Below are 27,916 nucleotides of genomic sequence, written 5' to 3'. Positions count from 1 at the left end.
GCGGGCCTCCCTCTGCTGCGGCCTCTCCCGTTGCGGAGCACAGGCTCCGGACGCGCAGGCTCAGCGGCCACGGCTCACGGGCCCAGCCGCTCCGCGGCACGTGGGACCCTCCCGGACCGGGGCGCGAACCCGGTTCCCCCGCATCGGCAGGCGGACGCGCAACCACTGCGCCACCAGGGAAGCCCTCTCCCTCGTTTCTAACGCGCCACTTAGATGGCAAGCGAAACTGTTAACAGCGTCTGAGCAGGGTGTCCTTTCACTTAAATTGGCATGCATTTTTCTTTTCGGAATGACCAGAAGAGTCCTTCGGTGACAATGATGAATTCGGATGAATCGTGTAACGTGATACCAGGAAAACTTATTTACTGGAAGGCCTCTCAGGGTGAGTGTATGAGGAGGAGGGTTGAATGAATAGTGAGACCCCAGCCCCATCCTTGTGATGTGTTCCAGCAGAAGGATGGAAGTAGTGGGGTGAAGTGTAGTGCACTTTGCAGTGAGGGAAGCACGGGAGAGTGAGGGGCGGGGGAGGCGCTCAGCCCACTGGACAGACAGGGCGGGAAGAAAAGAGGGAGAAGCGGGGTGGCAGGTCGTGGGGCAGGAGAGACAGACAGTGCCAGAACTAACATGTCTGACAACACTTGAGAAAGGAGATAAAACTATATTTTATTTTTTTTACTGAAGCAGAGTTGATTTACAATGTTTTGTTAGTTTCTGGTGTACAGCAAAAAGGGATTCAGTTATACATCTATCTATCTGTCTATCTAGCTACCCTTTTTCAAATAGTTTTCCATTATGGTTTACTACATGATATTGGATATAGTTCCCTGTGCTCTGCAGTAGGACCTTGTCGTTTATCTATTTTATATATAGTAGGTTGTATCTGCTAACCCCAGACTCCTAATTTATCCCTCCCTCTCCCCTTTCCCCTTTGGTAACCATAAGTTTGTTTTCTATGTCTATGAGTCTGTTTTGTTTTGTAAATAAGTTCATTTGTATCATATTTCAGATTCCACATATAAGTGATATCGTATGATATTTGTCTTTCTCTGTCTGGCTTACTTCACGTAATAGGATAATCTCTGGGTCCATCCATGTTGCTGCAAATGGCATTATTTCATTCTTTCTATGGCTGAGTAGTATTCCATCGTGTATGTATGTATGTGTATATATATATATATGTATATATGTGCCACATCTTCTTTATCCATTCGTCTGTCGATGGACATTTAGGTTGCTTCCATGTCTTGGCTATTGTAAACAGTGCTGCTCTGAGCATTGGGTTTCATGTATCTTTTCAAAAAAACTATATTTTAATATCTTTCTACCTCCAAGCCCTGATAGCAACAAAGGAAGAGCTTTTAGCTAAATGCAATCATATCAAAGTCTCTGCCATTCCCCAGGATGTCCTGGTCCTCTCTCTGGAATGCATTTCCTCCCTTTCCATCCCTGGTACCCTTCTACTCATCCTTTTTGGCCTTCTGAAACCTCCGTGAACCACGTTGCTCTCTGAATGTTTTGCTGTTCCCTCTTCTGTACTGTGTGTACTTTGGTCAGGCACTGATGCAATGTATGTCTGAATGTCTCCTTGAGGGAACTGTGGGAGCCTCAGGGCAGAGACTGAAACATTCTTTTTTATATCCCCTCCCTTTACGAGCACAGTACCTGGCATCGGTGATTAACGCAGTGTTCCACATGGAATTATTGAAATGAGAAGAAATTATAAAAACTGCCAAACTCATTTAATTCACTCCATCTTCTCCAATTTAGGTTATACCAGCTGACATGGCTTTTGCTTTCTCTCTCCCTCTTTCTTCTCAGACTTTTGGAAGAATTTCTTTTGTTTGTTTTTAGAGGGAGGAGAAGCTGTCTGTTTCTTCCTTAGTTCTTTCTTTTCCTTTCTTTCCTTCTTTTTCCCTTCCTTCCTTCCTTCCTTCTTCAAATGGTCTGTCAGTTTCTACAATGTACCAGGCACTGCGCTAGGCATAGAAAATAGAGGTATGAGAGACACCATCCTTGCCTTAGGAAGATAATATTTTAGTTAGAATTAAAAAAAATAAAAAGTAAGCACACAAATGAGAGTTTTCCACTCTGGGGCAAACTACAATCAGCTGTCTGAACACATGGGAGAGCCACAGAGGGAATCTAGGGAAAATATCCTACAGGGGATGATGACTGAAGTTTTGAAAAAGGATAAAATTTATCAGGCAACAAAAGGATGACAAAGTTAACGTAGCTAGAGGTAACACCACTTACAAAGGGAGGGAGGGAGGGCAAAGTCTCATTCAAGAAATGAAAAGATTACTGGTGTGACTGTAAGGAAAACTACAAGCTGCCCAAGGAGAGGGAAAAAGAGAGGGGCAGGAGACACATCATAAAAGACCTCTTGTCCTAGCAAATCTGTCTGCCCTTCATCGTGAAGCTTTGAGAGAGTCGATTAAGGATTTTAAGCAGAGGAGAGGTATGATTATATCTGAATTAGAAAGGAGGCGGCTGGGTGAGTATGAAATGGTAGCAGGAGATTAGAGGCAGGGAGACCCAGAGGGGAGGCTGTTTTCAGTGATCAGGGTAAGCAAATCAGGATGGTCTGGATGAAGCAACACTGTATAGGGGCAGAGAGTGTTTTAGGGACTCATTCAAATGACTGGATATTCAGTAGAGCTATTAAAACATTAAAAATAGTAAAGCTAGAGGCATTCTACAGAGGAGAGAGAAAATAGCAATAGTAAAAATAATAGTGCAATAGTACTAGTCAATAGTAAACAATAATAGTAAATAGGGGAGGATTTCAGCAATTGCCAAAAATATAATGATAAAAAGAAGGGAGTTGTCAAGAGCATCCATGCAATGGAACACTCTGGAAAGATAAGGGATTCTAGAAAACTCCCTTTGGGATTTATTGCTATTCCTTCCAGCACCCTGATAACCTGGGTATCTCTTCAAGTTTCAGAGATCATGGTCATGTGGTAACTGAGGTTTTCTTATTCTCAGCCCCTTTTTCATGTCCTGTAATGCTCCCTGCATAAAGGATAAGCTTCCTTAAATGTCACACCATGACTCCATGCTAAGAAGGCAGGTCATTATTTCCTCTGGCTCTCAGACTTCCCCCGCCTGTGGATTTCTCCATCCTATTTTGCAGCATGTAGCCTTTGGGTCTCTAAATTAGTATCTTCACTGATTCTCTTCCCTCTTCCTCTATGAAACTTTGTCCACATCTTATTGATACTTTCCTAGGACCCCTTCCCTTCCTCTAGTCAACAGCTGTTATCCTATTTCTACCCAGGTGCGTCAAACTTTTTGTGAAACTGGGTAGGACATACCCAAATAAAATAGAGCACCCATTTTGATTGCTAATGGCACTGCAATTTGATTGCTGCAGCCTCCTGGCTGGTTTCATGTGTCTTTAGTCCTGTGCCTTCATTCAGTCCTACACAAAGAGCATGAGTCATCCCCTGAGAGGTCTGTTTTGATCATCTCTCTCCTTCTCTGAACCCTGCAGGATCTCTGAGTTTCTGCTGACGTCAAATCAAAACTGATCCTGAGTCACTCTTTATCTAGCTGTCCTCCACTTTCATCATAGGCTGATTGTTCTCTCTGCCTAATTCAAGCTGCCTGGCTGGTTCGGAGCGCACACATGCTGTCTGTCTTCTCCAGGGCGTTCGCAGAGCCTTCCACCCACCTGGCATATTTCCGCTCCTCCGGCAATGCCAGTTCCCTGGCTGCTCGCTTCAGAGCCGGGCACGATCCTCGCCTCCCTCTGAAAGGCTTTCTGGCGTTGCCCACGTTCTTCTCTGTACCCCCAGCAAATCTCCCCCCACTGCCTTGCTGCATCTTTACATGCTACCACGGAGCACTTTTATTCATTTATGTATCCCTTTACTTATGCATGCATTGCTGTTGTAAAATACTGGAGAAAAAGCCGTGAGCATGTAAGCCATGCCCTACGCCACGGGGGCTTACCATCTAGTGTAGGAAAACATTATCACCAGAGATAGATAACCCAAAATATTAATGACTACCATGAAGTAAAGTAAAAGGTGCAAAGAGATTTTAATAGGGCACCTGATTTAGAAGAGCAGAGCTGGGGAGGCTTTTCTGAGAAAGGATGAATAGGATCCCATCTGTTGAAGAACTGGGGGAGGGAGTTTCCAAACTGGTAAACAGCAGATGCAAAGTCCCTGATGTGGGAAAGATCAAGGAACTCTGAGACGTCTGAGGGACTGCAGCCCAGGCTGTGGGAGAGCTTCACACTTGCATGTGCCTCTCATAATGTGCTCACAGGCCCCGTATCATAAACAAAGTCCACCTAAAGTGTTCAGTACCCAGATCAGTGTTTTCCAAACATCCTTGGTGATAAGAATCACCTGGAATATTTGCTAAAATTCAGCTTCGCAGGCTCTTTCCTTGGAACATCTGATTCAGTGGGACCAGGGTAGGGCCCTGGAATGTGCATTTTTAAAGAGACCTCCAGGTGTTTTTTATCATCAGGGTTGTTTGGGATTCATCGATTTTTCACAAGGTTTGGATAATTCTGAAATGATACGAAAAACAGGAAGTGGAGAAATGGCAAACTGTAACATAGTAGAATTTCTTAAAATCCTACTCTCTTTGGTTTATCTTTGCTAAAAGCAAACATTGCTAGCTGCTGTGCATATTAACCTGTCTTTAGATGTTGATTCCATAAATCTTTGCCTGTTCCCCCATTTGACCATACAGCAGTGGATTCCAACATTGGCTTCTTATCAGAATTCCCCCTCCACCCCAGGGGTAGAGCCTGGGGTTCTCTTGTTTTTAAAAGCTTCCCAGCTGATCCTGATCTTCACCAGGGTTGTCAACCACTGTTCTTGGATGTGTTTGGAAGTAGGCAGTGTATTTTTCTTCCTTGCCACTCCCTTGGCACTACTATCAGTTCCTCAGATAGTGCAGGTTCAGGAATTTGGTTGAGCAACTGATCCACCCTCACTCCCTGCTGTGTGATCACATACTTATAAAACTCATGTGATCAATTATTGTCCACCTCTGCATGGTAAGTATGGACTGGCCCCAGAAACTCAAGTGCACTGACCCGCCTGTCACTGATAGAAGCAAGGTACCATCAGTGGCCATGTCCCGAATACCTAAGTTTCTGATTCTTTACTGAGGAATCATATACACCTGCTTGCATGTCTCAACCCCTTTTTTTTTAAGGTAATGGTTATGTTAGTGCCTATACCACAAATAGCAAGGGGTTCATGATGAAGCCTTGAGAAAAGGTACAGTGTGTTGCTTATATTTTACAAAATTCAGAAAGTCAGAATGAGGGAAGAAGAAATGTATCATCTGTCAGTTCCTGGCTGGGAATGACCTTATTAAAAGGTTAGGGCGGTAGGACCTAGTATAGGAGTCAGTTAATTGTGATCATGAGGAAAAAGACCAGATCAACAGGAAGAACATTCTCCCCCCCAGGGGCAAGCAATAGTCACACTGACCAAGCAAGTGAGGACAATTGGGGGTCTAATAAGTGGACAGAGGAAAGCGATGGGAAACTAAGAGTCTGGTGATAGTTAGAGATCCTTGGGTACATAAAGGCAGCTAGTACTGGAAATAAATTGATTCACATGGAAAGATCTTTAACCACTGGGCTGGACAACAGGGAAAATACGACTCTATTCCAAAATGATTTGGAACACTAGTCAAGTTGTAATAGGCAAGTAATCCAAAACATGGCTGGCCAGGAAACAAGACAAGTCCGTGTTACCATAATTGAGACCCACTTAGCAGGGACCAAATCAGAATCCCAAAATTAAAAGTACATTTTTGACTAGTTTACAAATAGCAAGTGTTTATGCATGAACAGCAACTATAACTTGTTGTCAGCCACAGTGTTTTGGACTTGAGTTCCCTACATTCCTCCTGCTCAGATTAAGAGTTGTATCTCAAGACTGAGAGTGGAGTTCAGAGCATACATTTGATGGTCAAGTGTCTTTAGCTGTGGAAAAAGAAAACATATGTAAGGAAAATTGAGAAAAATGGTTACAAAAAGATAGGTTGGGTGTTTGATATCTTGCTTAATATTTTGCAACTATTTCTAATTTCCCAACTGTGATTTTCCACCGCCTTTCAGAAGGCGTCACCTTCTCTAGTCAGGAACAGTGAGTGCCCATTCCTCGCATAAGCCCTGGCTTTTGATCAAGTTCTAGAATGTCCTTCTCATCTTTATAAGTTCAGATTCTAGTTCTCTTTTGAAACTAAGCAATTATCCTTACATCTAGAAATTTCTTTCTCCTGCCAATTTCCGCAGCACTTTTCTATCAGTTTTCTCCTACACATAATGCATTCCTGAAAACTTGTTGAAAAATTAAAGGTATTAGAAGCCAAATAACATGCTCAAATATTTTTTTGTGTTAAAAATACTACTATAAATGGTAAAATCTAAATACTTACCTCACCCTTTAGTACAAGGTAGTCTTTGATAATACTCTCCAAGCCTTCTTCTTCTTCACTTATCAATTGAACATAGAGTCTGATGTCTTAATTTTAAGATACTTAATTTCATAAGTGTCTAAGTTTTTATTTGAAAAATTTGGCTCAATCAATATCTTTTTTTCAACTTTATTAAAAGTGAGATCTGTAATTCTTAATATTAGGTTCTCTACATTAAAAAAAAACTTTACCACGTGTTATGAAACAATAAGTTAAAATACAATTACATATCACAATAATCATAATAATAAACATACCAGGTGGGTTAATATATCATATAATTTACATAGATTATATTTAGCCAAATTGCATCATATGCATATTCAGTATTTATATATGCATATGAATATGTAAAACTCAAATATTTCTTCTTAGTAGAACAGTTATTCCTTTAAATTGATCACTTTTTCTGATTTCTTTTCAGTAGATACCTAGAAGACCGTTATTTACCTCTTTGGGTGTTAATCCAGGCACAAGCCTTGCCACAGTTTCCCGGTTGATGGTCTGGTGGATTCCACTTAATGGGTAAAGGATCATGTCCAACACCATTTGGTTGTTTAGGAAATTGTTGTTTTCTGAATATCCACAACTGATCTTTTGGAACTAGAGACAGAGAACACAAATAGATTTATTTGCATCTGAAATCCAAATGTTTGCAGAACATTATAAATCAGTTATAATTCATTCCTAAGAATTATCTACTATTACATAAAGGAAAAATAAAACTCACCTAAAATCAAAACAGAATATATAGCTCAAATCTCTTCAAATATAACAGAATTTGAATATTATGGATTGGAGGATAGATAGTAGAAGGATGAACAGATGGGTAAATATGTGATTAAAAAGTATGATAAAATGTCAAGGGTAGGGGACTTCCCTGGTGGCACAGTGGTTGAGAATCCGCCTGCCAATGCAGGGGACACGGGTTCGAGCCCTTCCCTGGTGGCACAGTGGTTGAGAATCCGCCTGCCAATGCAGGGGACACGGGTTCGAGCCCTGGCCCGGGAAGATCCCACATGCCGCGGAGCAACTAAGCCCGTGTGCCACGACTGCTGAGCCTGCGCTCTAGAGCCCGCAAGCCACAACTACTGAAGCCCGCACGCCTAGAGCCCGTGCTCCACAACAAGAGAAGCCACAGCAATGAGAGGCACACGTGCACCGCAACGAAGAGTAGCTCCCACCCGCCACAACTAGGGAAAGCCCGCTCACAGCAACGAAGACCCAACACAGCCAAAAGTAAATAACTAAATACACAAACAAGCAAATAAATAAATAAATTTATTTTAAAAAAATGTTAAGAGTAGAATATAAGTGATGGGTATACAAGTGTTCACTATAAAATTCTTTTGATTTTGCTGTACGTTTAAAATTTTTCATAATAAAATGTTGAGAGAAGAAGTTGAATACAATATATCTTCCTTAAAAAAATCATAATAATTGAACAAATAGGCATTGCTATACAAAGATGTGATGCTACTGAATTGGACCACTGACTAGCATGTGTTAGCTGCAAATACTAATTCTTTACCCTTCATCTGAAACTTTGAATTTAGCCACTATAATATAGGACTGACAATGTACACAGTATAAAAGAACAGATTGCCCTGAAAATCAAGACCTTCCTTGATTTATAGTACATTGCTATGATTTTTCATTTAGGACTGATATTTTACTGGTATATTCTGGCACTGTCTCCCTGGTTGGTACCATTGTAGTGCTAATTGCTATGTATCACCCTTGAATACATGCATTATCTCCCTTATGGGGTAGGGATTCCTTATACCCATTGTAGCATCTAGAACAGTGATTTGTGCAAAGCAATCCCACATTCATTTGTACTGCACCTAATATTTTCCAAATACTTTCTGGAACATGGTCTCCTTTTAAGCTAACAACATTACAGGGGCCTGGGTATGCTGGATGTTTGTGAGGTCTCAGGCAGAACGCATGTCTTTGCAACAGCAAAATGGAAAAAATGGAAGGATGGACAGAGGTGACTTGCTCATGTTCATGAACTTGCTCATGAATTAGTAAGAGGTAAAACTGGGGCCCACATGCCAATTGTCAAGTCCTTTTGTTCCGGAGGGCTTCAATAATAATTGGTTGAATGTACGTGTGAATATATAGGTAGTTCCTGTGGCCCGTCTGTACTCTGGTTAGTTAACAACTTTTTCTGATGTTTAGAACCATATCAGAACTGTGCCTCCCCTAACGTTCAGGATTTTCAGAATCCATCCAGGGACATGGAAAACCGGCCTAGGGCCTGATGCCAGAGCCTTCTCACTCACACTAGAAGGGAGAAAAAGGAATTAGGACAGTGGAAGAGAAGTCATTTGCTGAGGAGTAAAGGAAAATCATAGTTTGGTGTCAGTACATACACATATATAAATTACTAATAGGACCCAACTAAAGTTTGGAACTAGAGAAAAAGAGTTGGAACTACAGCATTTTGTATTGAATGGTGGGAATTTACCATTAAACAAAGCGAATTGAGAAGGTAGGAAACCTAACACTTTGGTGGGGGACGGTGGAAGGATGTCATTAAATCTTACTGCTGTAAAAAGCTCTAAGGGTGTAACATTGGTCATACATAGACATTTTCTGTCATTCCAGTTCTTTATCTATGAAAGAGTTTAATCTCCTTTTTGGTTTTCATGGAGTCTTTGAGTAGAGAACAATAAGCTCTAATCTCATTGAGTAACTACGAAGTGATACAAGGGCCCCAGAACTGTTTGCCTTTCTGTGTATGTTGAGGAGGGCCCATGAGAACTGATGTCAAAATATGTAAGTCTTGATAAGAAACAAAAGCACTTAGATTTTCTCAAATTTCTCCCCATGAAAGTCTGTACCTAAGCAAATACAGATACTCTCTGATACATTAATTTCTTCCCAAACCTGGACCTATTCCAATATAGATGTTTTTTAGCCAGTGTTCTACTCAAAGAGTATTTATTCTGTTTTTCCCCAGTAAAGTAAATATTTGTCAATATTTTGATCAACTATGTCTTGATATATTTTGCATGTAGTGATATGTAAGTGAAAGATAAGGGCATTATCTAAAGCTACATGGGTTGGTCTTTGATAATTTGGTGACATTAGATGCAAATACTCATTTACTGACATTCTTCTTCAGTCAGAGACTTTAGAGAAACAATAAGTTTTTCTTTTGAACTTGTATCAGTAAAGACAGAGTAATCAGAAATCCTAAAATGAGAACACTCTAGCATTAGAAAATGAAATTCTGCAGTTAGGAAAGTTGAAAAATATTTATTGGACCCTATTTTAGAAGTTTAAAAGACAGGGTTTGGCTACTGCAGACCAAGTAGGAATAAATCTGACTGAATCTTTAAAGTTATTAAGAATACATCCTTTTTAGGAAGGGTTGAAATCCAGTGTAGAATTAGATAATGATAACGACTTGGGAATTCCTGAGTTTGTTTTTCTCTTGGTAGAGAATACATTCCTCATACATCTGACATAAAGGGAAACTCCATCTCAGTCTTGGAAGAGTGCTTGTTTTTTTTTTTTTTTTTTTAATAATAGTCTCTAGTATGAGTTTCTCTCAGTGGATGCTGAGTAGAACTCATCATATAAGAATAGTTGGTTTACAGAACTTTGATGGCTTTCTAAGTCTTTTCTTTCCTCTCTTGTAAATAAAGGTTCTCAGCACTGTTTTCATCATGAAAGACTGAAGAATTACCATTGGCTCATTTTATAGGAAAGCAAGACCTCCATGAAATAGCAGGTATATACTTACTTTGGAAATATGCAGTATCTTGTAAGAGCTGGCTTAGAATGTAAAGAAACTTGACAATCAAAACCATAATGACCTAATGAGAAAACACTCGCTCTTTGCCATAAAGTTTATCAACTGCATAGACACTTCACAGATGGATTTTGTTTCTTTGGTTTTTTAGGACCTGTAATTTCTTGATGCAAGTCTTGTGGGAAAACACCTGTCCTAAAATGTTTAAACATTTCTAGCTTGACTTAAGATGTCATTTGGTCTGAAATAGGATACGTGGTATGAAACCAATCCATAACTGAAAGAGATCTGAACAGCAATATTGATGATTCAAACATCAGAATGACAACGTGCTCATTGGTCTCATTGACTTGAAATAATTTTCTATGTTCGGTGTATATTTTCTTAACATTAAATTTATGACCTTTTGCAGAGTGCGTGAAATCATCAGTGTTTGCCCTGACAACAGTAGTAAGTAAAACAAGGACCACCAACTGGGTAAGATTTCTTGCATATATTTCTGGGCTCTGTATCACTGTAGATTTAAAACGTCAAACATTTGTGCTTTGTCTGACTCAACTAAAGCAAGTGTGGCACTGTAATCTTTGTCACCCAATAATCCGTGATTAATTTTGGGGAGAACCCTATCTGCTTTTCTTGGTACGCGGTTTGCCAAATCCATATTAAAACCACATTTACTTGATCTTTCATGGATGTTAGTATTCAAATAATCAGAACTTCACTGATTGTTTGAGAGTCAGACAAATGATTTGAAGGAAAATGACAGATGGTCCTGGGCAGGGCATATGGGTGCAAGAAAGTGGTTGGGTGGGAATTTAGTGGCAATTTGTCCTCGATTCTTCTAAGTTCTTAGCCTTAGCCCGTGTTGGCAGGATATAATAGAATATTATAGCTGGAAGTATCCACCGTGTCGATTTTCTTGGCCACAAGGTCAGCAGAGTATTAGCTTCTGTGCTTTAGTAATCAGCTTCCAAATCGTCAATGAATTCCAAGGTCTACAGCACCATGACTTTGCATGCATCTCCTTTCAGTGTTGACTCATCCTACATCAGGAAATTCTTCCTGAAAAAACCTTGAAAAATAACTGTCAGGAATGGTAAATGGAAGGAAAAAGATGTTTTCCTTATATCTGACTGAATTCTCTGCAACTAATACTCACTCCTTCTTATCTAAGTTTTGATAAAGTAAACGATCAATGGATTAATGTTTTCTTCAAAATAATCCTTCCTCTTCCAAGAAATGGTCATGAAACTATCAATAAAAACGTATACATTTCTGTTCCTCAAAGAATCAGAATTTTTGTTTTTGTTTTTTAGTCCATGTACCTATTTTTATTCCTTTAATAAGCGTTATTTATTCATCTTTATGAACCCTTTCTAATCACTATCTGCATTCTTAAATGTTGAAAATTAAACCCATTTCCATCCAGTTTTTAGTGTCAGTTGGTTTTTACTGCTTGTGATGCAATTTAGTTACCTGTAAATTTTCCTAAGTATAAAATGTTAATGTAATGAGAGTCTTACTTTTAATCACTTCATTTAAATGCATCCCCAAACTGTCCTCATTCCAAGAATAGGAAGCTGAAAACATGAAGCCAGGTTCATCTTTGTCCCTGCTAAAATAGCTGTCATTTTATCTTAAGACAGTTGTCCTTTTCTATAAGTATGAAACATTGGGGAATAATTCTCTTGTTTCTAGGAGTCAGAAAGGGCAATAAAATGTGCAGAATGACATTTGTTCAAGCAAAATAATAGAGTTATTCATCTAGTCAGCAAATATATACTTTATGCTCACTGAATATAAAAAAATGCTTTCAAAATACCATAATTTATTTAAATTCTGCTCTTCTTTTGGAGAGATAAATTGTATTTTAGGGAAGTATTTATATTTGTATTTTTCTATTACTTTCTACAGTCTTTGAAAATGTTGTTATGATAGATATATCTTCGTATAGAAAATCTGAAAAAAATACAGACATGGATAAAGATAAAAATGAAAATCAATTAAAATTCCACAAAAAGTAGAGATTGTTGTATATCCTTTCAGTTTTTTTGAAGAAGATGTACACATTCATAATTTTTTAAAAATCATTTATCAAATGTTCACTGTATGCCTGTTTGAGCCATGTACTACCATCAGAACATCTACTCTACTGAATAAAAGTGTTTCTCTCCTAACAGAGTTTGCAATGTAGTTGGGAACACAGATGATCAAAGTGTAAACCAAGATGCAGTTAGTATTACTAATTGTAATACTGATATGAAACAAACAAATAAATAAAAAAAAGTGCCATGATTGAGAATAACAGAGTTAGGGCAAGACATACTTAGCTGGGGTGGTTAAGGGAGGTGTTACAGGGCAGGTAACAGTTCAGATGAAGGCAAGAGGATGAGAGATGAGAGCCATAAGACTTACAGGAAGAACAGCATTCCATCCCACAACCTGATTCTATAAAGATAGTTGAATATCTTCCTTTGATGCTGTTAATTCTGTTATGCCTCGTAATAGCTATTTGAGTCCTTAGATCTGATCTTCCAAATGTGTCCCTGCTAACTTGCTAGCTGGCTGGTACACAGCTGACAGAGTTGATGATGTTTTAATCACTTGGTCACCTGATCCAGTTTCAGTCTCCTCCTGTGAAATATACCTGTCATCACAAAGGTGAACACCAACAGAATTCAGAAAATGTTGCAGAGGTGGTAGAAAATCAAGTCATAAATTTCGAAGTTGAGAGAAGAAATGTTCTGAAGTCACCCCAGCTCTTTAGTCCAGCTAGGTACTAAGAATGCTGATGATATAAAAGCTGTATTTTTAAAATCAATTAAAGCTAGTGTGTAGATTCAGTTGGTTCTAATTCATCAATGGAAATGTATTCTTATTCTTTAATTCATTGAGGAGGATATGATGACCAGAGTAAAATAAGCTTTCTCAAAAAATGAAAACTATAATTGTGGGAAATAAGTTGAAGTAGAGAGAACAGTCCAACTGTTTACCTTGCCTTTTGCATCTGAAGAGACAAGGCATACCCAGCCGTATCTATATCCCCTTTTAAAACTAGATCAGAAAAGAGCAAACACTTCATATTTCATCCTAGGGAAACACAATTCATACTCTTTGTTTCATGAGGACCCACCCCTTAAAACATAAGGCCTGCATTTCTCAAGGTCCTAGGAAGTTTTCTGAAGTGACATGACAATTAAGTCAATTGAAAACCAAAGTTCCAGATGCTTCACAAGGGGACTGCTGTGTGAAGACATCCATACTCAATGTTTAAGCTTCGCCTTATGAGGTGGTTTATTCAGCATAAACATTTTCTGTGGGTCAGAGCAATTGCTGTTTTAGAGCTTCAAATCAAACACACTCGGAGGTTTAGAGATGAAAAAAATAAATATTTGCAAACAGTGGTTGAACTGGGCAGACTGTTCACTCTAGTTCTCTTTGAGGATTTTCAAATCTTCTATTTTATTACTATTTCTGAATTTACCAATAAAAACAGTCACCTTGGCCACCAAGAAGGGACATTAGAAGGAGATATTATGCAGTTCCATGAATGTTAACAGATGAGACTTAAAGCCTGAGAGGGTCCTTCAGAGGTCCCGCATCTGAACACACATGGTCCCTTACAGTTGACTGTCAGCCATCAGAAAGGCTATTATTCCTATTGCCCGGTAGAAAGGGCATATTGAATAATAGAGAAATTGCTTACAATTCTTAATAAAGTTTGTACATGATTTAAATATTATAAAAGAATGTATTACCCAAGGTTCTTGGAAAATTTGAAATATATGTCTAATTTAGAGTTATGTAACTTTTTATGTATGGTAAGGCATTTTTAGAACAGATTAGATGAATACAAAGACTTCCTTGTTTATTTTACACATTTTGAGCTACATATACATATGCCTCACAACTAATGCTGATTCTTTTGTGTGGACTATTTTATGATGTATTTTGTTATGACTCTTACTTCTTTCCTAGAGCCTATTTCAGGATAAAGCCACTCATAAAGGGAGAAAGGGAACAATATACAAACTTATTTGAGACTGGGAATTTTCCCTCACAGAGTGTGTGTGAAGTAGGTGGATAGAGATGGGGGTACAGGAAACAGAAAACATCAGCCAGTTTATCAATGTATTGTAGAGCCTAAAATTGTGACGCTGAAATTCTTTTTACTGACTCTGCTAAAGGCAAATCTGCCCTGTCCAAAATACTTACATTTCTGAATTAAAATTATCCTAAGTTTATGGCTTATTTCCAAGGAATAGACCAGGTCTAACATGCAGATGAATGAAGCTTGCTCTTTCTTTTGGTTTTAGAGCTTTCTGTTCATATTATTCAAGGTTCTATTTTCTCAGTGTTTGTACCAAAGAATATCAAATGCAGAATATGAAAAATTCTTGTGGATGGAGGCCTCAGAACATTCTAGCCACTGATTTTCAATTGATGTAATGTGTCATACACTAATAGGCTCTCCAGACCTCTCCAGAGGGCCTGGTCCACATATTAGCATTCTCCAAAAAAACAGAAACAATTTTATATATACATATATATGAATATCTAGAAGATGTACATTTGTATAAAGATATAGAGATAACACATATGCATATTGTATACATATATAAGTACGTACAGAAATTTGCTATAAGGAATTAACTCATGCAGTTGTGGAGACTGACAAGATCCTCCCAGATCAGCAGGCAAACTCAAGAGCCAGGACAGCCAATGGTTTAGTTCCAGTTCAAGTCCAAATCCAAAGGCAGGAGAAGCCCAGTGTCGCTGCTCAAAGACAGTCAGGCAGAGAGAGAGAGAGAATTCTTCTTAGTCAGCCTTCTGTTCTAGTCAGGATGTTAATAGATTGGTGATGCCCGCCCACGCTGGGGAGGGCAATCTGCTTTACTCTCTGTCTGTGGATTCAAATGCTAATCTCATCCAGAAACACACTCATGGACACACCCTGAATAGTGTTTAACCAAATATCATGGTCCGGTCAAGTTAATACACAGAATTAACCATCACACTCAGGACTTTTAAACAGTTTAAATGGACTCAGGCTTCACTTAGGCACCAGCATTACACATTTATCTTTTAAACTGGTGAAGCTGGGCTGGGGAAATTAGCTTAGGTCTGAGGCCAAAAATCAGGATTCTTATACTCAACCCTAAGTCTAAATCTTCCACACATGAGGGGACAGACTAAAGAGCACACTCACCTGGCCAGCAGAAGACAGAATTGTCACCTGAATTTTGCCAAACAAGACCCAAGCAGGGTGCCAGGCAGAGCTGCGTTTATGGATGTAGCTCTGCAGGTTATCCCCTGGGCTCTAAATCCCAGCTCGAGGGATTGTATAAAATATTCATTGGGAGGTTTAGGAGGCTCTGTTGGTCCATTTTTATATGTATTCAAAATCGATCTGAGTTTTATGTTTCCCACCTCCTCACTGTTTTAAAAAGAAACTCCATTGAGGTACAACTTATGTACAATAACCTGCACCCATTTTAAGTGTGTGGTCCAATGAGCCTTGACAAAGGTAACCAAGTAACCACCATCATCACAGCCAAGATACAGATGTCTCACCCCCAGAACTCTCATGTGAGCCTTCGTCATCAATGTCCCTCCATCCCACCCCTGAGCTCTGTGCTTCCAGTGACCCACTTTGTTCCAGTGGGTCCAAATCCTTGGTAACATTTGGCATTGCAAGTCTTTCATTGCCTTGTGTTTTAATTTTTATTTTCCTGATAAATACTAATGTGCATCTTTTCATGAGCTAATGACTCCAGTTTATCAACTATTTCTTTTATAGTTCATGCTTTCTTTGTTCTATCTATGAAGTCTTTGAACTTTGCCTCCTGCCACGTTGAGCTAGTAAGGTTGCAGTTTTCCATGAGGAGCACCTTTGAGAGAAAAGGCCACACTCAATTCTTACCTGTCACGATAGCAGTTTCTTAAGAGTGAACTCATCCCCTGGTTCTGTCTGCTGTGGGATGCTTTTCATTGCCTTTAAATAGCTCTTTTTAATTTTGTCCAGCTTTTGTAAACATAAACAATGTGCTACTATGATTGGATTGGTACAAAGATAAATAAGCTAGTCATTGGAGAATTATTTTTTCTTAGTGTGTGAGCCAGAGAAGAAATGGGAATTATTCTTTACTGTGAGTAGCAGTTATAGGACCAGATGCTTTAGAGGAAAAACTGGGCATTTTCTTCCTTCAGTTAATATCTTGCTTATTGGGCCAATATCCAAAGGAGGGAGAGAAATAGAGTTGTCGCTAAATTAATAGTTTTAGGGGTTCTGGGAAGCATGTTTTCTGCCTTCCCCCTTTATCAGAATGCTACCCCTACACAAATGTGTGCATACATGCACACACACTCACACACACACACACACACCACACTCTGTCCTGGTCTTGTTGTAATAGCACATCATGATGTTTTAGGAGGTATTGAATAATTCACATGACTCAGGAAAAATGATAGTACATTAAACTATCTGTATAACCAGAATGATTTTTTGGCTTAGTTTGTTTGGTGATTAAAAATGGTATTTTTCTCCTTAAGGGAGAAACTTTTAAAAAATAGAAAGAACTGTGAGTGCCATGTCATAGCTGTGGACACAAGCCCCCCCCCCCCCCCCCGCCCTTTAAAGACCAAGCCCCCCCCCCCGCCATCGACTTTAAATGACCATCTTCCACCCCCACCCCCATTTTTGTTACAACACCCTTCTGGTTCTCACAGCCACAAGATGCAAGGATCTTGGGATAAGCTATGAGTAGAACTTGCACCATACAAATGTAGTATAGGGGTGGCCTTAAGAAATTCAATGAGTGATTTTCTTTTCTTCAGTAAGAGATTTAGCAGATGCCTTGGGCACAGAAAAAAACATGTTTGTCTAGTGCTGGGAAGGTTCACAGAAGTGGTGTTCCTTAATTATAGAAGAACAGGGGCACCAGACACCATTGCAACTGTTCCAAGTATAAGGAATAGCTTTAAAGCTATTCCTAACTTTACAAGTAATTCTTTGAACAACCGAAACCACTCGGGGCCTTAATGACCTGGGAGAGCCTGTAACGGGCAGAGCAGGCCAGGGTGGGGCATGAAGGCCGCCAGCATTTACATTCTGGGTACAGGGGTCACTCTTGTGGGACTAAGAAAGTGAACCCCTCACTCTGGACTAGTGTCCCTCGACAAGAACGACCCTCAACCTTACTTTCAGTTCCATTTTGTCCATTGTGAAATGTGCCTCTCCCACAGTTCAACATCCTCTTTTGCATCTGACTTTTCTGCTGGCTGCTTACAATACACATTTGACATCCTAGAAAAGGTACATGGTTGCTAGCTTTACTTCAACCTGGTGTTCGTGACATTACCTGCCACAATTTTGAATAAATGGTGATATAATGAGGCATGAGTGTTTGAATGAAGTTGAAATGGAACAAATAAACAGGACTTGTGGAAGATATGTCTTTCTTCTACATTAAGAGAAACATCATAAAGGCTAATATGTAATTTGGCATTTAAAGTCTCAAATGTCGTGTGGACACCGCTAAATCTTGTCAGACAAAAAGCAAATAACTTTTATTGACGTGAGTCAAAAAAAAAAGGCTCAAACTTTGAGTCCTCTCCATATGTGTTGAGCAGAGAATTGTTTTTATTGTAAAATGCTAATAATGTTAATAAAATATTCAATATTTGATCACTTATGCTACTCAATGCTCTAAGTAATTATTAAGAAGTAATAATATACACAAATATTGGTTAACTAGTCTCTTACAATAACCGTAAGAGGTAACTGTTACTTTTCCAGAAACAAGGTTCATCTAACATTTCTTTGTAAATTAGACTGTTTTTTATAACTTAATTTCTTGATCATTTTCTTTTTCTAGCATAAAAAAACACACGCCTTTGTATGCAGTATATGTGTATATTTTAAAGGTGCTTCATCATAGATGTACATAGTCATAAATCCCAGTTGGACTTGCTGTTACACATATAAAACAAGTAGAAAATAAATAAAATTTTCATTTCTTTTTTTGGAAAATTCCCAAAACTCATCCTGCCATATATACAGAGCTGTCAGTACAGTTGCAAATAAATTTTTCATTAAATGCTGGGTTAAATACTTTGAAAGATCATTGCCATCATCTATAAGCAGCTTACAGAACCAAGCAAATATATTATATGTAAACTCGGTCTAAATCCAGGAAAGATAGGGGAATGTTTGGTCTGATTGGCTTAAGGAGGACCCAAACCGTCACATACTCTAAATATTTTCACCGGGGCCGAAACATTTGACATCCTGTCAATTACGGAGTCATGTCTTTTGAAAGCTTCTGTTATCTCTGAGCTTTCTAAAGAAGCTTGCTTGGCGGCATCACTTCACATCTGACGTAGTCACTTGTCAGATTTGGTAGCTGTTTTCAAGCAGAGGGCCGATCCTTGAGCTCGTGACCCACACAGTTTGTTCATTTTCCAAACATTTATTGAACACCTGGTATATTCTGGACATATTCCTCAATGAGCTTATAACCATATAAATAAAATCTTGCAGTGTGAGAAAACAAAATTACAAGATGGGTAAAGAAAAGTCACATTTTATACGGGGTTAGAATATAAAGTAAACATTTAAGGCAAAACATTTAATGCAGTCAAAATTATCCTTGAAAATCCCCAAAGAAGCTATCAGCTTGGAGGCTTACATACTATTTCTCGATGACTCTAAACCAGCCTGCTTTTCTTCAAGCATTTAGAAAGATTGTTGTTTTTTTGCAGTTGGGTATCAGATGAGGCAGTTGGCTTGCATCAGCCACTAGGTTTTATGAAGGGTGAGTGGTGGGAAGACAGGAACAAAAGCAAGGAAGACCGACCAAGGGGATGTTAGGCAGCGACAGCTGAGGGAACTAACTGGGCTCCAGAGATTTTTCCCAGGAAATTTCCTAGTCCTAGAATGGGGGCCAGACACCCACCCCAGTGTTCTTTCCAATTCACCACACTGCCTCTTCCATTGCTTTTACCTTTATGTCAGCCCCAGTTCTTCTTAATGAAGTATTATATATACGAATATATGTATATATATATATATATATATATATAGTTTTTCTTTTTTTTTTTTTTTCTCTCAACTGATTTCCACAGATTCTTTTTGGTCCTTTGAGGTTGCAATGAGAACGACTATTTTCTGTCTCTCACTTATATAAAGCCTCTAAGGATCAGTTGATCTTTTTTTTTTTAGGTCACTAGGAGCTCCCTCATTATCCAAACACATACTCTAAACGTCAAGTTTATTTATTTTTCAAATGAGTATTATTTATTATTATGTTTTTTTGGTTTGTTTGTTTTTTTTTCCGGCTGCACCACGCAGCACACAGGATCTTAGGGACCAGGGATCGAACCCTGGCCCCCTGCAGTGGAAGCGCAGAGTCTTAACCACTGGACCGCCAGGGAAGTCTCCTATTTATTATTAAGTTAGCTTTTTATAATTATTTTTTTAAATGTTTTAGTCAAGGAGAGGTCATTAGCTCTCACTCAGGCTATTAGTGTGACTCTCCGTAAACACATTTTGTTATGAACAAAGAGTGACGTTTTAGTTTGGGCACATTATCACCCAAAAAAACAATGTTTAAATGATATATACAAGTTTTCATTTTTGCCATCTTTGCCAGCTCTGGGTGTTATGATGCCAGTCTGGTAGGAAAAAGATGCCTTCTTAGTCTAATTTGCATTCTCTTCTTATGATAATGTTTATCATATTTCCATGTTGATCACCTTTGGCTTTCTACTTTCACAGCATATTCATCTTCTTAGCCATTTTTACTGGAGTATTTATCTTTTTTTCACACTGAGTTGTAACAACTCCTTATGCAAAATAAATGACCATTATCTTTAAACTTTGTTTCGATTATCTTGGTCAAACTTATCACTTGCCTTTAAGTTTTTATGTTCTTTTAAGACATATGGGGTTGTGGGTTTTATGTAATTAATTTATTATTTTTCCCTTTTTACTTCTGTCTTTTATGTCATACCTTTTCCCAGCTGAAGATTATACAACTCTAGAAAAAAATTGTTTCTTTTCTTGTTTGGTATTTCACACTTAATTCTTTAATCCTTTGGAATTGATTTCAGCCTGGAGAGTGAGGTAGAAATGTAACCTTTTCTTTTCACTGGTTGTGACAGACACAGAGACACAGCATGAGCGTCCACCTTGAAAAGGAAACTTGCTGCTCTGCTGTGAGGGCTGTGGTTAGCTGCCAGCCTCCAACTGTTAGGCCCTCCAGAGTCCACCTCTGCTTTCAAGCCAAGGTCACAGTTTTCTTGGACTGGCCCCTGGCCAGGGACCAGGCCAGCCAGCTGTAGAAGGCCTGGTTTTTTCCAGTCAATGAGGGACTCCCCCAGTGCTGTGGCGCTCCATCCCTCCTCTTTGGACTGCCATCAGGTCAGGTCTGCTTCAAGCTCTGACAGCTCACCCTGCCCAACCTGCTTCCTCCCTTTTACCTTCCCAAGTGTTAGTCCCCAAGAAACTTTTGTCCTTCTAAAAATCCATCTCAGTGTCTGCTTCCCAGAGAGTCCAACCAGTACTCTGGTTTACCAGTTAACTACTTCCACATCCTTAGTTCGAAATGACTCCTAACAAGTCAGGAGACATGTCTCCTCCTTGGTTTTTATTCAATGGCACTGATCTATTAATGTGCTCTTTTGCTGGTTTTACAGTTTAAATTACTAATTAATTAATTAAGAAATTAGCATAGAATATAAGAATATATATATATATATACCATCTATGTATGAATATGTATGTGTATATGTGTATATATTCAGAGAGAAAGAAGGAGAAAGAGAAACTCAGTCTGAAGCAAGTTCTTTATGACTATTTCCCTACGTTGCCTATTTTCCTTCCAAGTAACATTTAGACTCACTCAATCAAATTCAAAAAGACTTTTGAGCTTTTGCTTTCTCTATCCAGGAAAACATGTGTTTCCTTTACTCACACCTACGTTCTATTTCACCTCAGTAAAGTGCTGCAGACTGTAAATGCATATACCCTGCATGGTTGTCATTGAATTGATACCTAAGTCTTTTGCAGTTGTTTATGGCTATGGAATTTTTTTTTTTATGGTTTGTTACCAGCATTAGAAAACCTACTGATTATGAATGTTGAGTTTTTAAATCATCTACATGGCAGACCTTCCCAAAGAATCCTAACAGTTTTTGCTTGATTTTCGTAGGTTTTCCATGTGGCAAAAGTCTTACCTACGCATATTATCAGTTAAGACACCAGGGTTTATGTAGCCCCTGGGAAGCAGGACCACTGCAGGTAACGGCAAAGCGATGCCCATGCAGAGGAGAGGGTGACGGTGATGGGACTGGAGGTGATGTGTGGGTCAGTGTAGCTATGTGCATACCGGGCAGGCTGGCAATGGGGCGTTGGGGGGACAGCACAGGTGACTTTAAAGCAGTAGACAGGTGACATTAGGCATAGTTTGGGAGAAACAAGTGAGAGAGACACCTGGAACAGAAAGAAGGCAGAAATATGGGCAAAAGCATTAATTAGCTTTTTTTTTTTTTTTTTAAGAGAAACTCTTTGGAGATCAAGAGAGCTCTCGTAAGAGGGGCAGGGCCGTTGTGCTGCCATTTGGAACGTGGAGTAGTTGATCCAGCAAGTCCTCAGTGTGGTGTTTGGTTTTGGTTTTGGTTTTGGTTTTTGGTGCGGTGCGTGGCTAGTGGGATCTTAATTCCCTGACCCAGGGATTGAACCCGGGCCCTGGCAGGGAGAGCGCCGAGTCCTAACCGCTGGACCACCAGGGAGTTCCCCTCAGTGTGGTGTTAAGACCGGACGTGATCCGGCACCAGGATCTCCCCCAAATCTCTTCACTGTCGCTCTTCCCCTCATTCGTCCCAAAAGAGCCCGTGCTGGGCAGTCGCCTGGAGTGTTTGTACCCCGGGTAATCACATGGCCCACCCGCTCCTCAAGTGTCACTGCTTCAGCAAATCAGACCCTCATCAATTCATCTAAAATAGGAACTTCAGTGCCTCTCTCTCTGTTCTAGGTATTTTATTTTAAATTTAGCACAACCAGCAATTATGTTACTTAATGGTTTGCCACCTTACTCACTAGAAGGTAAATTCCCCAAGTTCAAGGATTTCGTCTGTTTCCTTCACTGTTAAATCACCACCACAGGATGGTACTATACTCAATTGTGTTTTTTTTTTCATAAGGTGACATTTTATTTATCTATTTATTTTTAAACAATTAGACATTGGATTTTGTTTTATTATTATTGGAGTATACTTGCTTTACAATGTTGTGAACCTATTTGCAGGGCAGGAATAGAGACGCAGATGTAGAGAACAGACATGTGGACATGGGGAGGGGGGAAAGGGGAGGGTGGGAAGAATTGGGAGGTTAAGATTGACACATATACACTCCCATGTGTAAATAGATAGCTAGGGGGAACCTGCTGTATAGCACAGGGAGCTCAGCTTGGGGCTCTGTGATCTAGATGGGTGGGATTGAGGGATTGGAGGGGGATGGGAGGGAGGTCCAAGAGGGCAGGAACTAACACAAAATTGTACTTTTTGAATAAGGAAATGAAAGGGCACATGATTAACCTGAGCTAGGTGATATTGTAGTTGCTCTATTATCCTAAGTGTTCTTTTGTTTATCAAAAAGGTTATTTAATATTATCAAATACCATTTTGTAATCTTGCATGATGACCTGCTCTTTTTTCTCTTTCGCCCTCTTTATATGATACACTGTGTTAATATATTCTCAAGTATTAAATCAACCATGCCTTTCAAGAAGAAACCATGTTTGGTCACACTATATTAATTTTTAAAATACTATTTTGAGTCCCAATTTAGCAATACTATATTTTATTTAGGATTTCCTCATCTATATTCATAAGTGTACTGGTTGGCAATTGAAATATTACTGCATTTTTATCAATGTCAGGGTTATTCTAGCTTCAAAAAGGTATTGCAAAACTTTCTACCTTTTTTAATGTTTCTTAAATAGGTTTTCAAAAATTGCATTTTTATCAAACTAACACAAGTGCACAGACACAAATTTAGGGCTTTTAATAAAATTTGCCCATTTCCTTTTTCATTCCTCCTCTTCCTGAGTCTTCTTACCCAGAGGCAACCTCTTTTATCCGTTTCTGTTTCAGTTTCTCAAGGTTTCCTCCATATTGCTGAATAATATTCCTTCATTCATTAATGTAGACATTATCTATTGACTCTTGAGGACTTCGCACTTACATGACCTTCTTTAGGGAATCTATAGAAGAACTTGATTTTGAGAATTTTTTTTCTCTCCCATTCTCCAAACTACTGCTCTTTCCTCTGCTATAATTTTTCAGTTTGTGTCTCGCGGTCTTTCTCTTTCATGTTGTTGAAACATCTCTTTTTTCAGATTCTGATGATTGTGGATTATCCATTCATACTTTAGGAATAAAGCAACTGAGAACTGAATGAGGCCTCGTGGATCTGGATAGTTTGTCAACTGACAGCAACTGCCTCAGAAAAGGTGGGCAGGGCTCCCTCAGCGAAACGGGGTGATCCCCAAGGGCCAAAAAAAGAGGGCTTGAGGGCAAGAATATCAACCCTAAACCTGCCCTATTTTTCCCCAGAGAACTGTACGATCATTTTTCCTTTTTCTCTCTTTTCTCTATCTCCCCTCCTCTCTCCTTTCTTCTCCTCTTTGTTTTTCCCTTTCTCTCTTCTCATTCTTTTTTCAGAAGCTTTACTTATAGTGATACCTGACTCCCAACTCTTCTGTGTGTACAGGTGATGGGGATGGAGGAAGGATAATTGAGTAGAGGAATCCATTTGTTCATATTTTGAATTTCAGTCAGTCTGGCTATAAATACCCCACGTGTGCCTGCTGGTCTCTGTTTCCCCTGCCAACCATGAGCTTGTACCCTCCCTGTTCTCCCAGGCAGGTTGGCCTCTTTCCTTGCACTAACTGCCTCAGGCCAGTGTAATTCAGCTTTGCCCCACTGGTAAACACAGAATTCACTTTAATTCTTCTAGAAATGTGTTGAAAACCCTCATCTGCTTTTAGCCTTCCTACTATTTAGTGTGTAGTTTTAGGTATATACCTTCTGCATTCCTTTATTACCATTTAATGTAGTACCTGGATAAGGAGTAAGCTTACAAGGAAATATATATATATTTGTATATTATTCAGTCCCATGACTTGGCTTAGAAATGGAACCATTTTAGCCTGGAAATTATTTGTTCTCTCAAATTTGAAAGAAATTTGGAGGGGGTAAGAGAGTGTAACAGTGAGAAGTGAGCCTATAAGAATTGACTCTTCACCCATCCATCCTTAAAACCCATCCAGGACTGTACCATTATTTTGAAGCATTTATTCACAATATTTTCAATTCTTTGATCTTCAGATCTTTTATTGGAGTATAGTTGCTTTTATTTACGTTTTCTTGAGCCAAAGTTGGTGATTTACATTTTACTAGAAAGTTCATCAATTTCTTTACTATTATCAAGATAGAGAGTTAAGCATAATAACCTCTTTTTAAAATTTATTTTATTGAACTATAGCTGATTTACAATGTTGTGTTAATTTCTACTGTACAGCAATGTGATTCAGTTATACATATACATACATACATATATATATACACATTCTTTTTTCATATTCTTTTTCACCATGATTTATCACACGATATTGAATATAGTTCCCTATGCTATACAGTAGGACCTTGTTTTTTATCTATTCTATATATAACAGTTTGCATCTGCTAATCCCAAACTCCCAATCCATCCCTCCCCCATGTCCCCTCCCCCTTGGCAACCACAATCCTGTTCTCTATGTCTGTAAGTCTGTTTCTGTTTCACAGATAAGTTCATTTGTGTCATATTTTAGATTCCACAGATAAGTGATATCATATGGTATTTGTCTTTGTCTGGCTTACTTCACTTATTATGAAAGTCTTGAGAGCCATCTATGTTGCTGCAAATGGCATTATTTCGTTCTTTTTATGGCTGACTAATATTCCATTGTACATATATATATATATATATATATATATATATATATACCACATCTTCTTTATCCATTCATCTGTCAATGGACATTTAGGTTGTGCCTATATCTTAGCTATTGTGAATAGTGCTGCTGTGAACATTGGGGTGCATGTATCTTTTTAAATTATAGCTTTGTGCACATATATGCCCAGGAAGGGGATTGCTGGATCATATGGCAACTCTATTTTTAGGTTTTTAAGGAACCTCCATACTGTTTTCCACAGTGGCTGCACCAATTTTCATTCCCACCAACAGTATAGGAAGGTTCTTAACAGGCATCTTTTGAATCAACATTATTTACAAAAACAGGCAGCCGGTCAGCAGGCTGTAGTTTTCTGACCCTTGTTCAAGAGACACTCTCTGAAAAATACAAATCAGACAAAAAATAGGCAAGATCTGAACAGGCACTATGTAGAAGATAACGTGCCATTAGCCAATAAGTATACAAACAGTTCAATCTCTCAGGTCACCAGAGAGTTTGTGATCAAATTCCCTCCCTGACAGCCCAGGAGGCCTTCAGGTACTTCTCCTAACAGGGCAGGAGGCAGCCATGCAAATGAGATCAGTGATGAGAGCATCTTGGGGCAGCTCTCCCCACCCAGAATGAGGGGGCCATCCCTGTCTACTCTTTATTTACATTGAGAGTATTCAGGACACTCCTTGGAGCCTTCAGATACACTTAAAAACTGTATATCCTGCCGTTTAGCAAGTAAGAGAGGCAAGACTGCATCTGCTGAAATCACTGATATGATGCAGAGAAAATTTCCAGACCCTCCTTCCTGAAGGTTAAATTCTTTCTTCATGAGAGAAGAATTGGACAATGGGATCACAGAGCAGAGCAAAGAGATTTCTGAAGTCCTTTCTGCTTGGTCAACTGTAATATGCTTCCTCTGAATATTGCTGATCTCAAACATTTTATTTATTTATTTATTTGTTTGTTTGTTTATTTATTTATTTATTTTAATACATCTTTATTAGAGTACAATTGCGTCACAAAACTGTGCTGGTTTCTGTGGTACAACAAAGTGAATCAGCCGTATGCACACACGCCCCCTATCCCCTCCCTCTTGAACCTCCCTTCCACCCTCCCTATCCCACCCCTCTAGGTCATCGCAAAGCACCGAGCTGATCTCCCTGTCCTAGGTAGCAGTAGTGTATACGTGTCAATGCTATACTCACTTTGCCCCAGCTTCCCCCTCCCACCCTGTGTCCTCAAGTCCATTCTCTATGTCTATCTCTTTATTCCTGCCCTGCAACTAGGTTCATCAGTACCATTTTTTTTTTTAGATTCCATATATATGTGTTAGAATATGGTATTTGTTTATCTCTTTCTGACTTGCTTCACTCTGTATGACAGACTCTAGGTCCATCCACCTCACTACAAATAACTCAATTTCATTTCTTTTTATGGCTGAATAATATTCCATTGTATATATGTGCCACATCTTCTGTATCCATTCATCTGTGGATGAACAGTTAGGTTGCTTCCATGTCCTGGCTATTGTAAATGATGCTGCAATGAACATTGTGGTACATGACTCTTTTTGAATTATGGTTTTCTCAGGGTGTATGCCCAGTAGTGGGATTGCTGGGTCATATGGTAGTTCTGTTTTTAGGCTTTTAAGGAACCTCCATACTGTTTTCCATAGTGGCTGTATCAATTGATAGTCCCACCAACAGAGCAGGAGTCTTCCATTTCAACACACCCTCTCCAGCATTTATTGTTTCTAGATTTTTTGATAATAGCCATTCTGACCTGTGTGAGGTGATACCTCATTGTAGTTTTGATTTCCATTTCTCTAACAATTAGTGATGTTGAGCATCTTTTCATGTGCCTCTTGGCCATCTGTATGTCTTCCTTGGTGAACTGTCTATTTAAGTCTTCTGCCCATTTTTGAATTGTATTGTTTGTTTTTTTGATATTGAGCTCCATGAGCTGTTTGTATATTTTGGAGATTAATCCTTTGTCTGTTGTTTCATTTGCAAATATTTTCTCCCATTCTGAGGGTTGTCTTTTTGTCTTGTTTATGGTTTCCTTTGTTGTGCAAAATAATTTAAGTTTAATTAAGTCCCATGTGTTTATTTTTGTTTTTATTTCTGTTCCTCTAGGAGGTGGGTCAAAAAAGATTTTGCTGTGGTTTACGTCAAAGAGTGTTTTTCCTATGTTTTCTTGTATCCCTTGTCAAAAATTAGGTGACCATATGTGTGTGGGTTTATCTCTGGAATTCTATCCTGTACCATTCATCTACATTTCTGTGTTTGTGCCAGTACCATACTGTCTTGATTACTGCAGCTTTGTGGTATAGTTTGAAGTCTGGGAGCCTGATTCCTCCTGCTCTGTTTTTCTTTCTCAACATTGCTTTGGCTATTCGGGGTCTTTTGTGTTTCCAAACAAACTGTAAAAATTTTTTGTTCTAATTCTGTGAAGGATGCCATTGGTAGTTTGATAGGGATTTCATTGAATCTGTAGATTGCTTTGGATAGTACAGTCATTTTCACAATATTGATTCTTCTAATCCAAGAACATGGTCTATTTCTCCATCTGTTTATGTCATCTTTGATTTCTTTCATCAGTGTTTTATAGTTTTCTGAGTACACATCTTTCGCCTCCTTAGGCAGGTTTATTCCTAGGTATTTTATTCTTTTTGTTG

The 27,916-nt window shown here is 39.0% G+C and overlaps 1 long non-coding RNA gene across 4 annotated transcripts in view; it reads left to right on the top strand.

Annotated features, from left to right (window-relative positions):
* LOC114487255 (uncharacterized) overlaps window positions 1–27,916 on the top strand; it is a 364,849-nt gene that overhangs the window by 298,202 nt on the left and 38,731 nt on the right. For all 4 annotated transcript variants that reach the window (XR_008618448.1, XR_008618447.1, XR_008618446.1 and 1 more), the window contains 3 exons: window positions 6,884–6,984; window positions 10,122–10,207; window positions 10,641–10,705. This is a non-coding gene — a long non-coding RNA (uncharacterized lncRNA). The remainder of the gene's footprint in view (window positions 1–6,883; window positions 6,985–10,121; window positions 10,208–10,640; window positions 10,706–27,916) is intronic.

This window comes from Physeter macrocephalus, chromosome 11 (genome assembly GCF_002837175.3).
Source record: "Physeter macrocephalus isolate SW-GA chromosome 11, ASM283717v5, whole genome shotgun sequence".
Lineage (NCBI taxonomy): Eukaryota > Metazoa > Chordata > Mammalia > Artiodactyla > Physeteridae > Physeter > Physeter macrocephalus.
The sequence above is the reverse complement of the archived record's forward strand: the minus strand, read 5'-3'. Positions and strand labels throughout refer to the sequence as shown.